We start from the raw sequence: 17699 nt of genomic DNA, 5'->3' as shown, positions 1-17699 counted from the left end.
CTTTACATCTTTTGGTACTCACATATGAATATGTGTAACATCACGATCGAGATTCATCAAGAATAAACCATTCACCAGCGGAGCATGACCATAAAACATATCACTCATATAAATAGAACAACCATTATTCTCTGACTTAAATGAGTAGCCGTCTCGCATCAAGCAAGACCCTGATACAATGTTCATGCTTAAAGCTGGTATTAAATAACAATTATTAAGGTTTAAGACTAATCCCGATGGTACATGTAGAGGTAGCATGCCGACAGCGATCACATCGACCTTTGAATCATTCCCGACGCGCATCGTCACCTCGTCCATGGCCAGTCTCCGCTTATTCCGCAGTTCCTGCTTTGAGTTGCAAATGTGAGCAATAGCACCGATATCAAATACCCAGGAGCTACTACGAGCGCTGGTAAGGTACACATCAATAACATGTATATCACATATACCTTTAACGTTGCGGGCCTTCTTGTCCGCTAAGTATTTGGGGCAGTTCCGCTTCCAGTGACCATTTCCCTTGCAATAGAACCACTCAGTCTCACGCTTGGGTCCATTCTTTTTCTTCTTCCCGGCATCTGGCTTACCGGGCGTGGCAACAGCTTTGCCGTCTTTCTTGAAGTTCTTCTTACCCTTGGCCTTCTTGAAACTAGTGGTCTTGTTGACCATCAACACTTGATGCTCTTTCTTGATTTCTACTTCTGCAGACTTGAGCATCGAGTACAACTCGGGAATGGTCTTCTCCATCCCTTGCATGTTGTAGTTAAGCACAAAGCCTTTGTAGCTTGGTGGGAGAGACTGGAGGATTCTGTCAATTATAGCATCATCCGGAAGTTCGACTCCAAGTGAAGTCAGACGACCGTGTAACCCAGACATTTTGAGTATGTGCTCACTGACAAAACTGTTCTCCTCCATCTTACAGCTAAAGAACTTGTCAGAGACTTCATATCTATCGACACGGGCATGAGCTTGAAAAACTAGCTTCAGCTCTTGGAACATCTCATATGCTCCGTGTTGCTCAAAACGCCTTTGGAGCCCCGTTTCTAAACTGTAAAACATGCCACACCTAACCAGAGAGTAGTCATCACTCCGCGTTTGCCAGACATTCATAATGTCCTGGGCTGCTGCTGAAGCGGGAGGGTCACCTAGCGGCGCATCAAGGACATAAGCCTTTTTAGCTACTTCAAGGATGAGCTTCAAGTTGCGAACCCAGTCCGCATAGTTGCTACCATCATCTTTCAGCTTGTTTTTCTCTAGGAATGCGTTGAAATTGAGGTTGACGTTGGCCATCTACAATATTTATAAAGACAAACCTTTTAGACTAAGTTCATGACAATTAAGTTCATTTAATCGAATTAAGTATGAACTCCCACTTAAATCGACATCCCTCTAGTCATCTAAGTGATACATGATCCATGTTGACTAACCCGTGTCCGATCATCACGTGAGACGGACTAGTCAACATGGTGAGCAACTTTATGCTGATCATATTCAACCATACGACTCATGTTCAACCTTTCGGTCTCTTGTATTCGAGGTCATGTCTGTACATGCTAAGCTCGTCGAGTCAACCTAGGTGTTTCGCGTGTGTAAATCTGGCTTACACCCGTTGTATGCGAACGTTAGAATCTATAACACCCGATCATCACGTGGTTCTTCGAGACAACGAACCTTCGTAACGGTGCACACTTAGGGGAATACGTTCTCAAAATTTTAAGAGGGATCATATTATTATGCTACCATCGTTCTAAGCAATAAGATGTGAAACATGATAAACATCACAATGCAATCATATAGTGACATGATATGGCCATTATCGTCTTCGCCCTTTCTATCTCCATCTTCAGGCATCGCATTATCATCATCATCACCGGCATGACACCTTGATCTCCATCATCATGATCTCCATCATCGTGTGTCCGTGAAGTCGTCATGGAAACTACTACTATCACTACTACTATAGCTAACCGTTAGCAATGAAGTAAAAGTAGTAAGCACATGGCGTTGCATCTCATACAATAAATTAAGACAACTCCTATGGCTCCTGCCGGTTGTCATACTCATCGACATGCAAGTTGTGAAACCTATTACAATAACATGATCATCTCATACATCATACATGCAACATCACAACTTTGGCCATATCACATCACATGCCAAACCCTGTAAAAACAAGTTAGACGTCCTCTAATTGTTGTTGCAAGTTTTACGTGGCTGATTTGGGTTTCTAGCATGAACGCCTTCTTACTTACGTGACAGCCACAACAATGATATGCCAAAGCTATTTACCCTTCATAAGGACCCTTTTCATCAAATCCAATCCGACTAGAGTCGGAGAGACAAACACCCGCTAGCCACCTTTATGCACGGTGTGCATGTCTGTCGGTGGAACCAGTCTCACGTAAGCGTACGTGTAAAGTCGTTCCGGGCCGCTTCATCCCACAATACCGCCGGAAAAGAATAAGACTAGTAGAGGCAAGAAAATTGACAACTTTTGTGTTCTACTCGTGCATAGAATCTACGCATAGAAAACCTGGCTCTGATACCACTGTTGGGTAACGTAGCATAAATTCAAAATTTTCCTACGCATATTCAGATCTTCCTATGGAGATACCAGCAACGAGAGAGGGGTAAGAGAATCTTCATACCTTTGAAGATCGCTAAGCGGAAGCGTTGCTAGAAGACGGTTGATGGAGTCGTACTCTTAGCGGTTCCGATCTAGTGCCGAACTACGACACCTCCGCGTTCAACACACGTGGAGCCCGGTGACGTCTCCCGCACATTGATCCAACAAGGAGGAGGGAGAGGTTGGGGAAAGAACTCCAGCAGCATGACATCATGGTGTCGATGGAGAGACGAGGTCTCCCGGCAGGGCTTCGCCAAGCACCGGCAGAGAGGAGGAGGAAGAAGGGCAGGGCTGCGCCGAGAGAGAGGCAAAAGTATGATCTCCAATGGCAAAAAGTGCCCACTATATATAGGGGGAGGGAAGGGCTGCGCCCCCTTGAGGGTTTCCCTCTCCTGGGGGATGGCAGCCCTAGATGCGCGCTGGTGCGGCGGCCAAGGGGGGGAGGAGGGGTGTGGCGCATCCTGGTGGGCCTTAGGCCCACCTGGCTTAGGGTTTGCCCCCCCCCTTTTCTCTCCCCCACGCATTGGGCTGAGTGGGGAGGCGCACCAGCCCACCTAGGGGCTGGTTCCCTTCCCCACTTGGCCCACCTTAACTCCCGGGGTCGTTGCCCCCCTTCGGTGGACCCCCGGGGCCACCTCCGGTGGTCCCGGTGGTCCCGATACGTTACCGGTGATGCCCGAAACACTTCCGGTATCCGAAACCATCCGTCCTATATATCAATCTTTACCTCCGGACCATGCCGGAGCTCCTCGTGACGTCTGGGATCTCATCTGGGACTCCGAACAACTTTCGGTAACCTCGTATAACAATTCCCTATAACCCTAGCGTCATCGAACCTTAAGTGTGTAGACCCTACGGGTTCGGGAGACAAGCAGACATGACCGAGACGCCTCTTCGGCCAATAACCATCAGCGGGGTCTGGATACCCATGGTGGCTCCCACTTTATCCACGATGATCTCATCGGATGAACCACGATGTCAAGGATTCAATCAATCCCGTATACGATTCCCTTTGTCTGTCGGTATAGAACTTGCCCAAGATTCGATCGTCGGTATACCTATACCTTGTTCAATCTCGTTACCGGTAAGTCTCTTTACTCGTTCCGTAGCACGTCATCGTGTGACTAACTCCTTAGTCACATTGAGCTCATGATGATGTTCTACCGAGTGGGCCTAGAGATACCTCTCCGTCACACGAAGTGAAAAATCCCGATCTCGATTCGTACCAACCCAACAAACACTTTCGGAGGTACCCGTAGTGCACCTTTACACTCACCCAGTTACGTTGTGACATTTGATACACCCAAAGCACTCCTACGGTATCCGGGAGTTGGACAATCTCACGGTCGAAGGAAAAGATACTTGACATTAGAAAAGCTTTAGCATACGAACAATACGATCTAGTGCTATGCTTAGGATTGGGTCTTGTCCATCACATCATTCTCCCAATGATGTGATCCCGTTATCAATGACATCTAATGCCCATGATCAGGAAACCATGATCATCTATTGACTAACGAGCTAGCCAACTAGTGGCTTGCTAGGGACACATTGTGATCTATTTATTCACACATGTATTACTGTTTCCTGTTAATACAATTATGACATGAACAATAGACGATTATCATGAACAACGAAATATGATAATAACCATTTTATTATTGCCTCTAGGGCATATTTCCAATAATACGACCCGAAGTTCGCCACTTCGCCTATCTTTGTGACCGATGAGGATTATGAATTCTCTGTCGACCCTGAGTTAATCACTCTAGTCGAATCTGATCCTTTTCACGGTTATGAGTCTGAAACGGTTGTAGCCCATCTTACCAAACTGCACGATATAGCCACCCTATGCACTAGTGAGGAAAAGATCGGCCACTACTATATGCTCAAGCTTTTTCCTTTCTCGCTAAAGGATGATGCAAAGACCTGGTTCACTTCTCTTGCTCCTGGAAGTGTGCGTAGTCCCCAGGATATGGTCTACTACTTCTCTGAAAATATTTCCCTGCCCATAAGAAGCGAGCTGCCTTGCAGGAAATATATAACTATGCTCAAGCTGAGGATGAGAGTCTCCCACAAGCTTGGGGGAGGCTTATCCACCTGCTGAATGCTTTGGTTGATCACCCTCTTGAGAAGAACGAGATACTTGATATCTTCTATAATGGACTTACCGATGCTTCCAAAGACCATCTAGATAGTTGTGATGGTAGTGTTTTTAGGGAACGAACCGTAGAACAAGCTGAGATTCTGTTGAATAACATCTTGTGCAATGAGCATGCTTGGACTATTCCCAAAGCACCTCCTAAGCCAACTCTGAAGAAAAGAGGTATTCTATTCCTCAGTCGTGAAGATATGCAAGAAGCCAGGAAATCTATGCAAGGAAAGGCATTAAATCTGAAGATGTCAAAAATCTACCACCTATCGAAGAGATCCATGGTCTAGATAACCCGATACAGGTAGTAGAAGTAAATTCTCTGCGTAGGTTTGATGATAGTGATATTCCTTTTGATAAACCTGCTAGCTTATGCATGGATGAATTTGATAACTTCGTTGCTAAACAACAAAGTTTGAATGATTATGTTAGCAGACAATTGGAAACAAATGCTCATATGCTTAGTCATTTAAGTGCTTGTGTGGACAAAAATGTCAACGATCTATAGCTTCTGAGTAAACATGCCTCTATGGTTACTACTTAGGTAGAACAAGTACTTAAAGCTCAGAATGACTTGCTCAATGAGTTGAATGACAATTCCGTCAGAGTCGTTACTAGAGGCGGTAGAATGACCCAGGAACCTCTGTATCCTGAGGGTCATCCGAAGAGAATTGAACAAGATTCTCAAGGAGTTAGCAGTGATGCACCTAGTCATCCTAGAAAGAAGAAGAAAAATGATAGGAACCTGCACGCTAGCAACCCTGTTGCTGCTACTCCTGAGAGTCGAAACAATGCCTCTATCTCGGATGCTGAAACACAATCTGGTGATGAACATGAGCCTAATGATAATATCAGTACTGATGTTCATGAAGATGCTCAGCCTAGCAATGAAAAGGATGTGGACATTGAACCTAGTGTTGATCTTGATAACACAGAGCCTAAGAATAGAAGATACGGTAAGAATGACTTCGCTGCTAGGAAGCATGGTTAAGAAAGGGAACCATGGGTTCAGCAACCTATGCCCTTTCCTCCCAAACCATCCAAGAAAAAGGATGATGAGGATTTTGAGCGATTCATTGAGATGATCACACCTGTCTTTCTGCAAATGCGTTTGACAGATATGCTCAAAATGTCTCCGCATGCTAAGTACATGAAAGATATTGTGACTAATAAGAGGAGGATACCTAATCTTGAGATATCCGCCATGCTAGCCAATTAGACTTTCAAGGGTGGAACTCCTAAGAAACTAGGTGATCCCGGTGTGCCCACTATACCTTGCTCCATTCAAGGCAACTACGTTAGACTTGAGCTGGATAAGTTGACACCCACTGAAATATCTCTGCAAATGGCTGACAAATCAACTGCTTTCCCTATCAGCATTTGCGAGGATGTGCCTGTTGTGGTTGCTAACACCACTATCTTAACAGACTTTGTTATCTTGGATATTCCCGAGGACGATGCCATGGCTGTCATCCGCGGAAGACCCTTTTTAAACACCACAAGGGCTGTTATAGATTGCAACAAAGGCAATGTCACTTTCCATGTCAATGGTAATGAGCATACGGTGCACTTTCCAAAGAAACAATATCGAGTACATTGCATCAATGCTATCAAAAAACTTCATCGATTCTTATCGGGAGCTTTGAATGCCCTATTCCTCATGTCAAGATGAAGTATGATTTTCATGTTGGGGAGATACACATCCCCATTGAGGTGACTTAGTGACTATTCGAAAATTCTTCGTTCTCTTTTTGCGATTCGAAAAGGTTTGTCAAAGAGGCTTGATCAACCCCATTGACGGATTTCTTTCGATGAACATGAGATGGATGAATTGAGGAGTCACAAACCTCTGTTCCAAGCTTTCACTTTAGGTTGCTTAGAAGAAAAATGATAGGTTTAGTTTAATTTTCCCTGTTTTCTGTTTTATCGTCCGGTGGAAAAATACCCCAAAAATAAAAGTTCTCCGAACGCTGTGAAAATCTGGAATGATTGTTTCTGGAATATTTGAAAAATACTGGGACAAAGAGTTTGTCTGGGGCCCACACCAGTGGGACACAAGCCCTAGGGGCGCGGGCACCCCCGTGGCCGCGCCACCCAGGCTTGTGGGGCCCACAGGCACCCCTCCACTCATTCTTGCTCTCATCCGCTTCTCCTACCTCCAGAAAAAATTGTTTCGTAGCTCAAACCCGTGTTCTTGCTCCTCTTGCTGGGATTTTCGATCTCTTTGCTCAAATCACCATTCTCCAAACTGTTTTGGCGAAATTACTCCTTGGTAAGTGACTCCTAAATTGGTCCAATTAGTTTTTGCTCTAGTGCCTTATACTCCGCGTATTTTTTGCTGCCTTGGTGACCATGTTCTTGAGCTTTGTATGCTGATTCTAGCTGGTACCAAGTAGTTTTGATACGTAATATGGTCTCTAGGAACTTGTGGAAGTAGTTGCTACGAGTTTCGTTGGGCCTTATTCACTTTTCCTTAGAATCACTAAAAAAATTCAGAGATAGAAAAGGGAAAAGATGAGGATGTTCTTGAGAGGCTCGTCAAGTCGTGACCCCAAGGATGATGGGAGTAAGAAGAAGCCCAAGTATCCGGTCCCTCGAGTTGCGGAAGTTCGAGCGTGCGAGTGGCCAAGCGACATTTTCTTACGCGTCGCTGGAATTTATGAGGACTTTTATCACTTGGTGGAGAACGCAGGCCTTACCACCTTCGTTGAAGATAAGTGTTTGCAATACCTCCTCCTCACTAATATCTTCGTCCAAAGCTTTAACTTCTATCCGAGGAAGAATCCTATGGTTGAGTTTAAACTTTATGATGTCCCCCGACGCATGTCACTGTAGGATTTTTGCAATGTTTGCAAATTACCTTATATAGGGGATATTCATGAACCTCGTCCACGGGACTTGGAAGCTTTTATCGGTACAATTGTTGTAGGAGAGGAGAGAGGAGTGTCTTGCGCTAGAGCTGCTAGCATTCATTTTCCCGTGCTTCGGTACTTCTCAGTATTCGTGGGAAAATGTTTGATTGGTCGTGGGAAAGCTAGGTCATTTAGTTCCCCAGATCTTGCGGTCTTGTGCGAAGCCCTTTATAACGATAAAACTTATAGCTTGGGCGCTATAGTAGCTCAACGGTTGAACCTTAACCGTTCTAAAGGTGTTGTCTATGGAGGTACCTATGCTACCCGTCTTGCCAGACACTTTGAGATACCCATTAGACTGGAGGAGGAAGAAGAGATGCTTCTTCCCGAGAGATATCTAGATTACGATAGCATGGTTCGCCATGACTTTTTTGATAGAGATATAGGTGGAAGGATGATTTATAACCTGGTATTTCGTCAGGGTACTCGTGATACTATTACTTTGCCTGCTCCTTCTTTGTTCAATCTTCATGCATGCAGGTATACTATTATGCCCTCGGACATCTATGCATATTGGGGCTTGGCTCAACGACAGGTGCCCGTGCCCGAGCCGCCAGTCGAGTACCAGACGCCTGTTTATCAGTGGGAGCCAGAGGAGCTCACACAGGAGTGGCATCCACAATCCACTCTGGAGTACCCAGGAGCTATTTATTTCGCTCCTTGGGAGTAGACCAAGTTAGACCAAAAGCCTAAGCTTGGGGGAGTACGTGTTCTCACCGACTTTACATTCTTGCTTATGCTTTCACTTTGTTAGCCGGTGTTCACACGTTGCCACTGTATCATCCATGCTAGTTTTATTATCTTTTTCTCTTTTTCTTTTCTTGTGTCTATCTAGTTTGAGAAAAACCCAAAAATATTTTCTTTTTCTTCTTTTTCTTGTTGGGAGCTTTCCCGTGTAAATAGTTTTATTTTTATTTGGGTCAAGGTAGAAGATATTGGTTACAATGTTTAGTGGCTCTTGCATGCATACCTGTTTACCTTTCAAAGAGCCATATTACTTTGCCTTCTCCTTTGTGTTTGCGTGCAAATTCCAGCTTTAGTCCAATGCACGAGCACGCTTATTATTGTTCACAATCGTTCGGTCGTGCAAGTGAAAGGCAATAATGACGATGTATGATGAAGTGACTGAGCCTGGAAAAGCTGGTATGAACTCGATCTATTTTGTTTTTTGTAAATATGACTAGCTCATCCTGCCTGATTTAGCTTTGTTGTGAGAGAAACATGTTTGCAATGACAACTTCGAGATCATAGTTTCTTATGCCATGCTTACTTAGCTAGGAAGCTTATAATGGTTTGCCTTGGTTGCGGACATGAATGTTGAGATGACTATGATGTAGTATGATAGGATGGTATCCTCCTTTGAATGTTTCAAGTGGCTTGACTTGGCGCATGTTCACGCATGTAGTTGAAACAAAATCAACATAGCCTCTATGATGTTCATGTTCATGGTGATTTATGTCCTACTCATGCTTGCACTCAATGTTAGTTAATCTCAATGCATTTTGATGACTGTTGTCACTCTCTAGTTGGTCGCTTCCCAGTCTTTTGCTAGCCTTCACTTGTACTAAGTGGGAATACTGCTTGTGCATCCACTCCCATAAACCCAAAGTTGTGCCATATGAGTCCACCATACCTACCTATGTGCGGTATCTACCTGCCGTTCCAAGTAAATTTGCATGTGCCACTCTCTAAATCTTCAAGAAATAATCTATTTTGCATGCCCGAACCGCTCATGTGGTGACAGGGGGCTATTGGTATCTTCCATGCTAGGTGTGTTATCCTTGATATGTGTTTATTCACTATCATTCATGAGAAAGGGGCCGGTAATTGGAATTCCCAGCTCCATGCTCAAATTGAAAAGATAATTGCAAACAAAACTCCCCCAGGATTGATGTTGGTTTGGACGGTACCCGAGGATTCGGCTAGCCGTGGAGTGTGATTGATTGGTGGTGGGGGAGTCAAAACTTTACTTTTCTGTTTGGGAACCGCCTATAGCATGTGTAGCGTGGAAGATGTTGAGAACTCTTAGTCATTGCATTGACAATGAAAGCATGCCACCCAAAATAATTATATCTGTTTTCAAAGCTTGAGCTCTGGCACCTCTGCAAATCAATGCTTCCCTCTGCGAAGGGCATGTCTATTTATTTTCCTGTTGAGTCATCCTCCTCTTACAAAAGTACCAATTAGAGAGCACCTCTGTCATTTTTATGCTTTGCTTTTAACTGTGTTGAGTGTGACTATGACCGGATCATCATTGCCTCGAATTACAATGTTTAGTCATCCCTTGATCTTTGAAGGTGCTCTGCATTTATGTTTCGCGGTCTCAGAAAGAGCTAGCAAGATACCATCTATTCATACTTCTTCATGTTGTTTTTATTGAAGTGTTGACACTTGAGGCTTATTATTATTTGCTCGCTAGTTGATTATGCCATTGATATGAGTTTACCGTGAGACCTAGATGTCATTTGCTTATGTGGTTTGATTGTGATCTTGCTTAAATTCTGGTTGTGAGTTAGACATGGTTGCGACAACAAGATCAAACTGAGTTCGTCAAATTTTTCTTTTGTCTCTCTCAGTTTGTCCGAACTTAAGCTTGGGGGAGTTGATACGTCTCCGTCGTATCTACTTTTCCGAACTCTTTTGCCCTTGTTTTGGACTCTAACTTGCATGATTTGAATGGAACTAACCTAGACTGACGCTGTTTTCAACAGAATTGCCATGGTGTTGTTTTTGTGCGGAAATGTAAGTTCTCGGAACGTCCTGAAAATTTATGGAGATTTTTTCTGGAATAAAATAAAAATACCCGCGCAAAGATCTACCGAAGGGGGCTTGCCAATGGGCCACAAGCCCTTGGGCCGCGGCCACCCCCCTAGGCTGCGCCGTGCAGGCTTTTGGGGCCCACGTGGCACCACCGCCCCCAATCTCAGCTCTATATCTTCCCTTTCGCGTGGAAAAAAATCAGAGAGAAGGTTTCATCACGTTTTGCGATACGGAGGCGCCACCACATCCTGTTCTTCATTTGGAGGGCAGATCTAGAGTCCGTTTTGGGCTCCAGAGAGGGGAAATCGTCGCCATCGTCATCATCAACCTTTCTCCATCGACAATTCCATGATGCTCTTCATCGTTCGTGAGTAATCTCATCGTAGGCTTGCTGGACGGTGATGAGTTGGATGAGATCTATCATGTAATCGAGTTAGTTCTTGACGGGGATTGATCCCTAGTATCCACTATGTTCTAGATTGATGTTGCTACTACTTGGCTATGCTTAATGCTTGTCACTAGGGCCCGAGTGCCATGATTTCAGATCCGAACCTATTATGTTGTCGCCCATATATGTGTGTTTTACATCCTATCTTGCAAGTTGTAGTCACCTACTATGTGTTATGACCCGGAACCCCGGAGTGACAATAGCCGGAACCACTCCCGGAGATGACCATAGTATGAGGAGTTCATTTATTCACCGCGTGTTAATGCGTTGGTCCGGTTCTTTATTAAAAGGAGAACTTTAATATCCCGTAGTTTCCATTAGGACCCCGCTGCCATGGGAGGGATGGACAATAGATGTCATGCAAGTTCTTTTCCCTAAGCACGTATGACTACATACGGAATACATGCCTACATTAGATTGATGAACGGGAGCTAGTTACATATCTCTCCATGTTATAGGTGTTACATGATGAATCACATCCGTCACACTCATCCATCACCCATCCACTGCCTACGAGTCTTTTACTACTGGTCCTCGCTACTTTACTTTGCCTAGGCTTGTCCGTTGCTTCAAGAGGGATTGGGCCACTTTGCTGCTGTCACTACTGCTGTCACTACTACTTTTACTTGTTACTTTGCTGCTGCTGTCACTACTGCTGTTACTTGCTACTCCGCTTTTACTTGTTGCAAGACTTTGTTGGCGTTAACATCCCGTCAACAAGGCTTTTTCTGGCACCATTGCTGGGGATTGTCAAAGCTTCTTCTCGCACCGTTGCTATCGTACTACCTTGCTACTGATACTTTGCTTGCAGACACTAATCTTTCAGGTGTTGTTGAATTGACAACTTAGCTGCTAATACTTGAGAATATTCTTTGGCTTCCCCTTGTGAGCGAATCAATAAATTTGGGTTGAATACTCTACCCTCGAAAACTGTTGCGATCCCATACGCTTGTGGGACATCAGAGAGGTTTGTAGGACATCAACAATTTCCCTCAAGTGGATGACCTAAGGTTTTTCGAACTCAGGGAAGTAGAGTTTGAAGATGGCGTCTCTCAAGCAACCCTGCAATTAAGAAACAAGAAGTCTCTTGTGTCCCCAACACACCTAATAAAATGGTAAGTTGTATAGGTGCACTAGTTCGGCGAAGAGATGGTAAAATATGGGTGATAGGTGTGGCAAAGCAAAGTAATATAAATCTTTAATAAAAATTACAGCAAGGTAGCAAGTGACAAAAGTGAGCGTAAATGATGTAACAATGGTGAGAAACAAGGCCTAGGCTTCATAGTTTCACTAGTGGCAACTCCCAACAACATTAACATAGTCTAATCACATGATATTTCCACTAAAACATGCAATGGTGACATACTCAGAGGTCATTCCTTTGTGATCAAGAGAGGATGAGAATTATGTAAGTCTACAAAAGCACACCTCAGGGTTCGTAGTTCTGATCTATGGATTTCCCAAATATCACCGCGGACATCCAAAGAGAGTACCACAATCACCACAACGTATCTCAAGGATAGTTAAAGACAAGCACGAAGAGACTCTCAATCTTCAATCAATTCCCAAAAGAGGAAATCACCCATGAAAATATTCTTCTAATCCATGTCCAATAGACCGCTGTCACCATGGCTTGAGGATTATACTAGATATGATCAAGTGAGTACATCAATCCAATACATAGAAGAAGGGGAAACATCATTGGATCACCCTAGATTAACATAGCCTATGATCACAATCAAGATCACATCATGGGAGAGAGAGTTAAATATATAACTACTGTAGAAGACCTCAGCCACGAGGAGGAACTACTCCCGCTTGATGGAGGGAGGAAGCAACGTCGATGGAGATGAATCCGGGGGCACTTCCCCGTCCCGGCAGGGTGCCGACACGGGAATTCTGGTCACCCGAAACTTGTTGGCGACGACGATGGAGATCGGAATTGCTTCTGGAGAAAAGGGTTCCTGAATGAGGGTTTTCTATCAGAGAGGTCAATATAGGCTGAAGGAGGGCACCAGAGGGCGTGGGCCCCACTCAAGCATCCTGGTGGCGCGGCCAGGAGGTGGGGCATGCAGGGTGGTAGCCTGGGCGACGCCTGGCTCCCCTCTGGCCCCACTTGATGCTTCGTCAAGCTTCCGTCATGCTGATTTTTATATATTTTTCTCAGGATTTTTGGGGCTCTGTAAATTTGGGTAAAAGTCACCGCAAAAAAGACATCAACACACAATAACTTGCATTTGGTGCACTGAGTTAGTAGGTTAGTCCAAATATGTGTAAAAAGGTATAAAAGTGTAGCAAAACATATAACAATGTCATCCAAAAGAGCATGGGACAAACATAAATTGTAGATACATTTGGGACGTATCAACATCCCCAAGCTTAATTCCTGCTTGTCCTCGAGTAGGTAAATGATAACACAAATAATTTTTGTGGTGACATGCTAACACACATATAAGAACTTCAAAGTAAAGCAAGTAAGATATACAATTCAAGTCAAGACAATAACAAGCAAGAGTCTATATTTAGTATTGAAAATAGCAAAGTAAGAACATAAAGGTGCAAGATCTCTCGCTATCCGTGACTCGAATGTCTCCAAATGGTGTTTGCGTGCAAGAAGTGGGAGATGGGTTTAGAGCATAAAAATAATATATAGTTTAATTGAGAACTCAGTCTACTAAAACTTCACACTTGGTCTCCTTCGGAATCTTATTTTGACTCATCCCCACAACACTAGTCAGGCACAAGTCAAAATGATCCTCTCGCTTTTGACTTTGAGCACTCATGCAATGGATGAGCGCAAGCAAGATATGTTGGCACTTAGGATGGAAAAGAGAATAATGATGGGGAATGAAGACAAAAGAGGTGTGAAAGACTCACATCAATGAGGACAATCACAGGTGAGAGAAAGCCAAATTATAGATATGATGTGAAGAGTAGGGAATGCCATGCAACGGATGCACATATGAGCTAAGGTAAGCTCTCCAATGGAACTAGTGGGGGTGCATCAAACTTGCTTGCTCATGAAGACCTAGAGATCATTTGAGGAGGCTCATCATTGGAATATACAAGCCAAGTTCTATAGTATAAGGGTCCCCACATAAATATGCATGAATGATAATCTCTATGGAGTACAAATATAACAATGGAGTACGAGTGTGGATCTTTCAAAAGGAATAGTAGTGTTTCCCCCTTCTCTCTTTTTATTTCTTTTTTTCTTTATTTTTAATTTTTTGTGGCTCTTTGGATCTTTCTATTTATATCTCATTTGTCCTCTTTGGGCTCTTTTCATGTGTCCTCTTTTGGGATATTTTAATTTTTCCTCTTTGGGATATTTTCCTCACTTAAGGGAAACACTCTATGTTTTACAAGAATAAAAAGAAGATCTTCACACTTTATAAGAAGTACTCGGCATAAAGACAAATGAAAACTATCATGATGTATGCAAATGTATGCCTCTGCCAGTGTAGCAGGATATGCAATGAAACTAGCGCGTCATGTGGCAATAATAAGGGCAAGGCCCAACTAGCATGCGGCCCCTCGATCAAGCAAAAGCATGTATGACATAAAGATCAAGTCATTAGATGGTGGATGTTGCATGGAAATGTATCTCGGAAAGGCTATGGAAATGCCTTAATAGGTAGGTATGGTGGCTATTTTAAGGAAGGATATAATGAGGCTTACGATGACAGAGATTATCATGCCAAGGGTTTGGATGCACCGGCGCAGTATGCACCAACTCTCAACATGAGAAAGGGCAATGCACGGTACCGAAGTGGCTAGCAAAATATGGATGGTGGAAGTGCCAACAATCGAATACTCGCATTAGTCCGAAGAACTCATGCACTTATTATCGGTAACTCTCTATCTAGTCAGGAGATTCACAAAGAGACAAGTACCCCAAGGAGGAGTGTTTGGGGGTTTGGTTATCCTTGCGCATCCTCGACCCATGATAACGTGAGGGTACTCTATATATTCCAAACCCTCCAGAGGTTAGCGATCCATCTAGTAGCTAGAGTTCTCAACTATTTTTTTTATTTTTGAAAATACACACGGATTTCCAAAAATACGACACCTATCACTAATAGGCTCAAGCTCTTGACACCAAAAGTCCAAACATTACTCAAATCAATACCTCAAAACTATTGCAAGTTACTACTATACTTAAATAGCAACCTCAATTACCTACTCATGCAAGACACACAACTCAGTGCAACAAGCCAACTCTCTAAACAAGATAAGCATGGTAACACAAGAGATTTCCAAAAGCATCTAAATAAAAGATCTTAAAAATATAAAACGTGAAAACTAAGAGCTAAACATGACATCAACTATGAAAAGCTAAAGAGTACACAAAAAGATAAGCATGAAAACTTATGTTGTGTTCTAGGGTGGAGTGGAGCATGTTTATTTCCCAAACAAAGAAGGCTAGGTTCCAACTTTTTATGAACAGCAAACAAAACTAAAGCAATCTAGAAATTAAAGAGAGGGACGCTCCAAGCATAGCACATAACATATGAAGTGATAAAAACATAGCATGGAGAAGGACGAACTGATGATTGTTGATGGAGAAGGGGATGCATGGGGGCATCCCCATGCTTAGACACTTGAGTCTCCTGGGATATTTCTTGGGGTGCATGGGGGCATCCCCAAGCTTGAGCATTTGCACTCCTGGATCTTCTTTCAGCATATTCCATCGAATACTTGAAAACCCCCTTCATACGAAACTCATCATAAGCTGATTAGAGTGGTTAGTACCCATAATAAAATAAATTTTATCCGCTGGAAATAAGGATATTCATGAAGAGATACTGTTTCTCAAGATTTCCAACAAAAATTTGCAAAGAAAAAGCAAGTTTAAGATTTTGCAAAACGATGAAAACGCAAAACGAGGCAGAATCTATGAAAAACAAACCAGCAAGTAGTAAATAATTTGTTCAGGGCACTTCTACGACTCAAATAAAAAAACTCATAACAGAATCCAGAAAGCCAATTGTATAGAGCATATCATCAAAATAAATCAGATCAAAAGGATGATCGGGTGATTTTTGGTGAATTGTTCCGTCAAGCAGACAGACTCTGTTTCTGGACAACGTGTCACAACTTTTAAACTTTCTTGCAATCAGAGGCTAAAACTTGGCACAAAGCTTAAAAATAAATATACAATGATGTTTCTATAGTAGTAACACACATCAAGACCAATAAAAACTGAAAGTAAAAACTCAAAGTAAAGATAACAAGGGTTGTCTCCCTAGAGCTCTTTCTTTATAGCCATAAAGATAGGCTTAAGATTTTAATGATGCTCTCGTAGGAATAAGAGTTGTCGAAAAAAGAGCATCAAGAAGAAAATACCAAACACATTTAAGTCTAACATGCTTCCTACGCATAGGAATATTGCAATAGAATAATTCATTGAAGCACAAAGTAATAAGCATAGGAAGGCAAAACAAGTGGAGCTTCAAAACCTTCAACATAAAGAGAGGGAACTTGATATTATTGAAATATCTATAAGCATATGTTCCCTTCTCATAATAATTTTCAGTGGGTTCATGAATAAACTCAAAAATATAATTATCACATAAGGTATTAATTCCATGATCCAAAAGCATAAAAGTATCACTACTCTTCTTATAAGCCAAATCTTTCTTATTAGGAATAGTGAGAGTAAAGCAATCATTATCATCATGGTAATCATCAAAGCAAATTTTCACCTCAAATGTTGGGGGACTAAAAGTATCATGTTCATCAAACCCGTCATCCCCAAGCTTAGAGCTTTCCATGTCATTAGCAATATTGATATTCAAAGAAAGCATACTAATAACATTGCCACCATCTTAATTGTTATGCAAATAATAAAGTTCCATAGGTTTTTTAACTTTCTCCTCAAACACTTCATGTCCTAGTTCAAGATAAAGTTTATAGAGCTCTCTCATATTTTTGTTGTTTTCCATTAAGCCTAACTAGTGAAATAAAAAAAGAAACAAAAAGATATAATTGCAAGATCCAAAGATATACCTTCAAGCACTCACCTCCCCAGCAATGGCGCTAGAAATAGCTTGATGTCTACGCACGCTTCTATTCTTGTAGACTATGTTGGGCCTCTAAGCGCAAGGTTTGTAGGACAACAGAAATTTCCCTCAAGTGGATGACCTAAGGTTTATCGAACTTAGGGAAGTAGAGGTTGAAGATGGTCTCTCTCAAGCAACCCTCCAATTAAGAAACAAGAAGTCTCTTGTGTCCCCAACACACCTAATACAATGGTAAATTGTATAGGTGAACTAGTTCGACGAAGAGATGGTAAAATATGGGTGATAGGTGTGGCAAAGCAAGGTAATATAAATCTGTAATAAAAACTAAAGCAAGGTAGCAAGTGACAAAAGTGAGCATAAACGGTGTAACAATGGTGAGAAACAAGGCCTAGGCTTCATAGTTTCACTACTGGCAACTCCCAACAACATTAACATAGTCTAATCACATTATATTTCCACTAAAACATGCAATGGTGACATACTCAGAGGTCATTCCTTTGTGATCAAGAGAGGACGAGTATTATGTAGGTCTACAAAACCACACCTCAGAGTTTGTAGTTCGCATCTAAGGATTTCCCAATGTCACCGCGGCCATCCAAAGAGAGTATCACAATCATCACAACGTATCTCAAGGATAGTCAAAGACAAGCACCAAGAGACTCTCAATCTTCAATCAATTCACAAAATAGGAAATCAATCATGAAAATATTCTTCTAATCCATGTCCAATAGACCGCTATCACCATGGTCTCGGTGATTATACTAGATAAGATCAAGTG

Source organism: Hordeum vulgare, chromosome 6H, assembly GCF_904849725.1.
Source record: "Hordeum vulgare subsp. vulgare chromosome 6H, MorexV3_pseudomolecules_assembly, whole genome shotgun sequence".
Lineage (NCBI taxonomy): Eukaryota > Viridiplantae > Streptophyta > Magnoliopsida > Poales > Poaceae > Hordeum > Hordeum vulgare.
Note: the sequence above shows the minus strand (reverse complement) of the source record.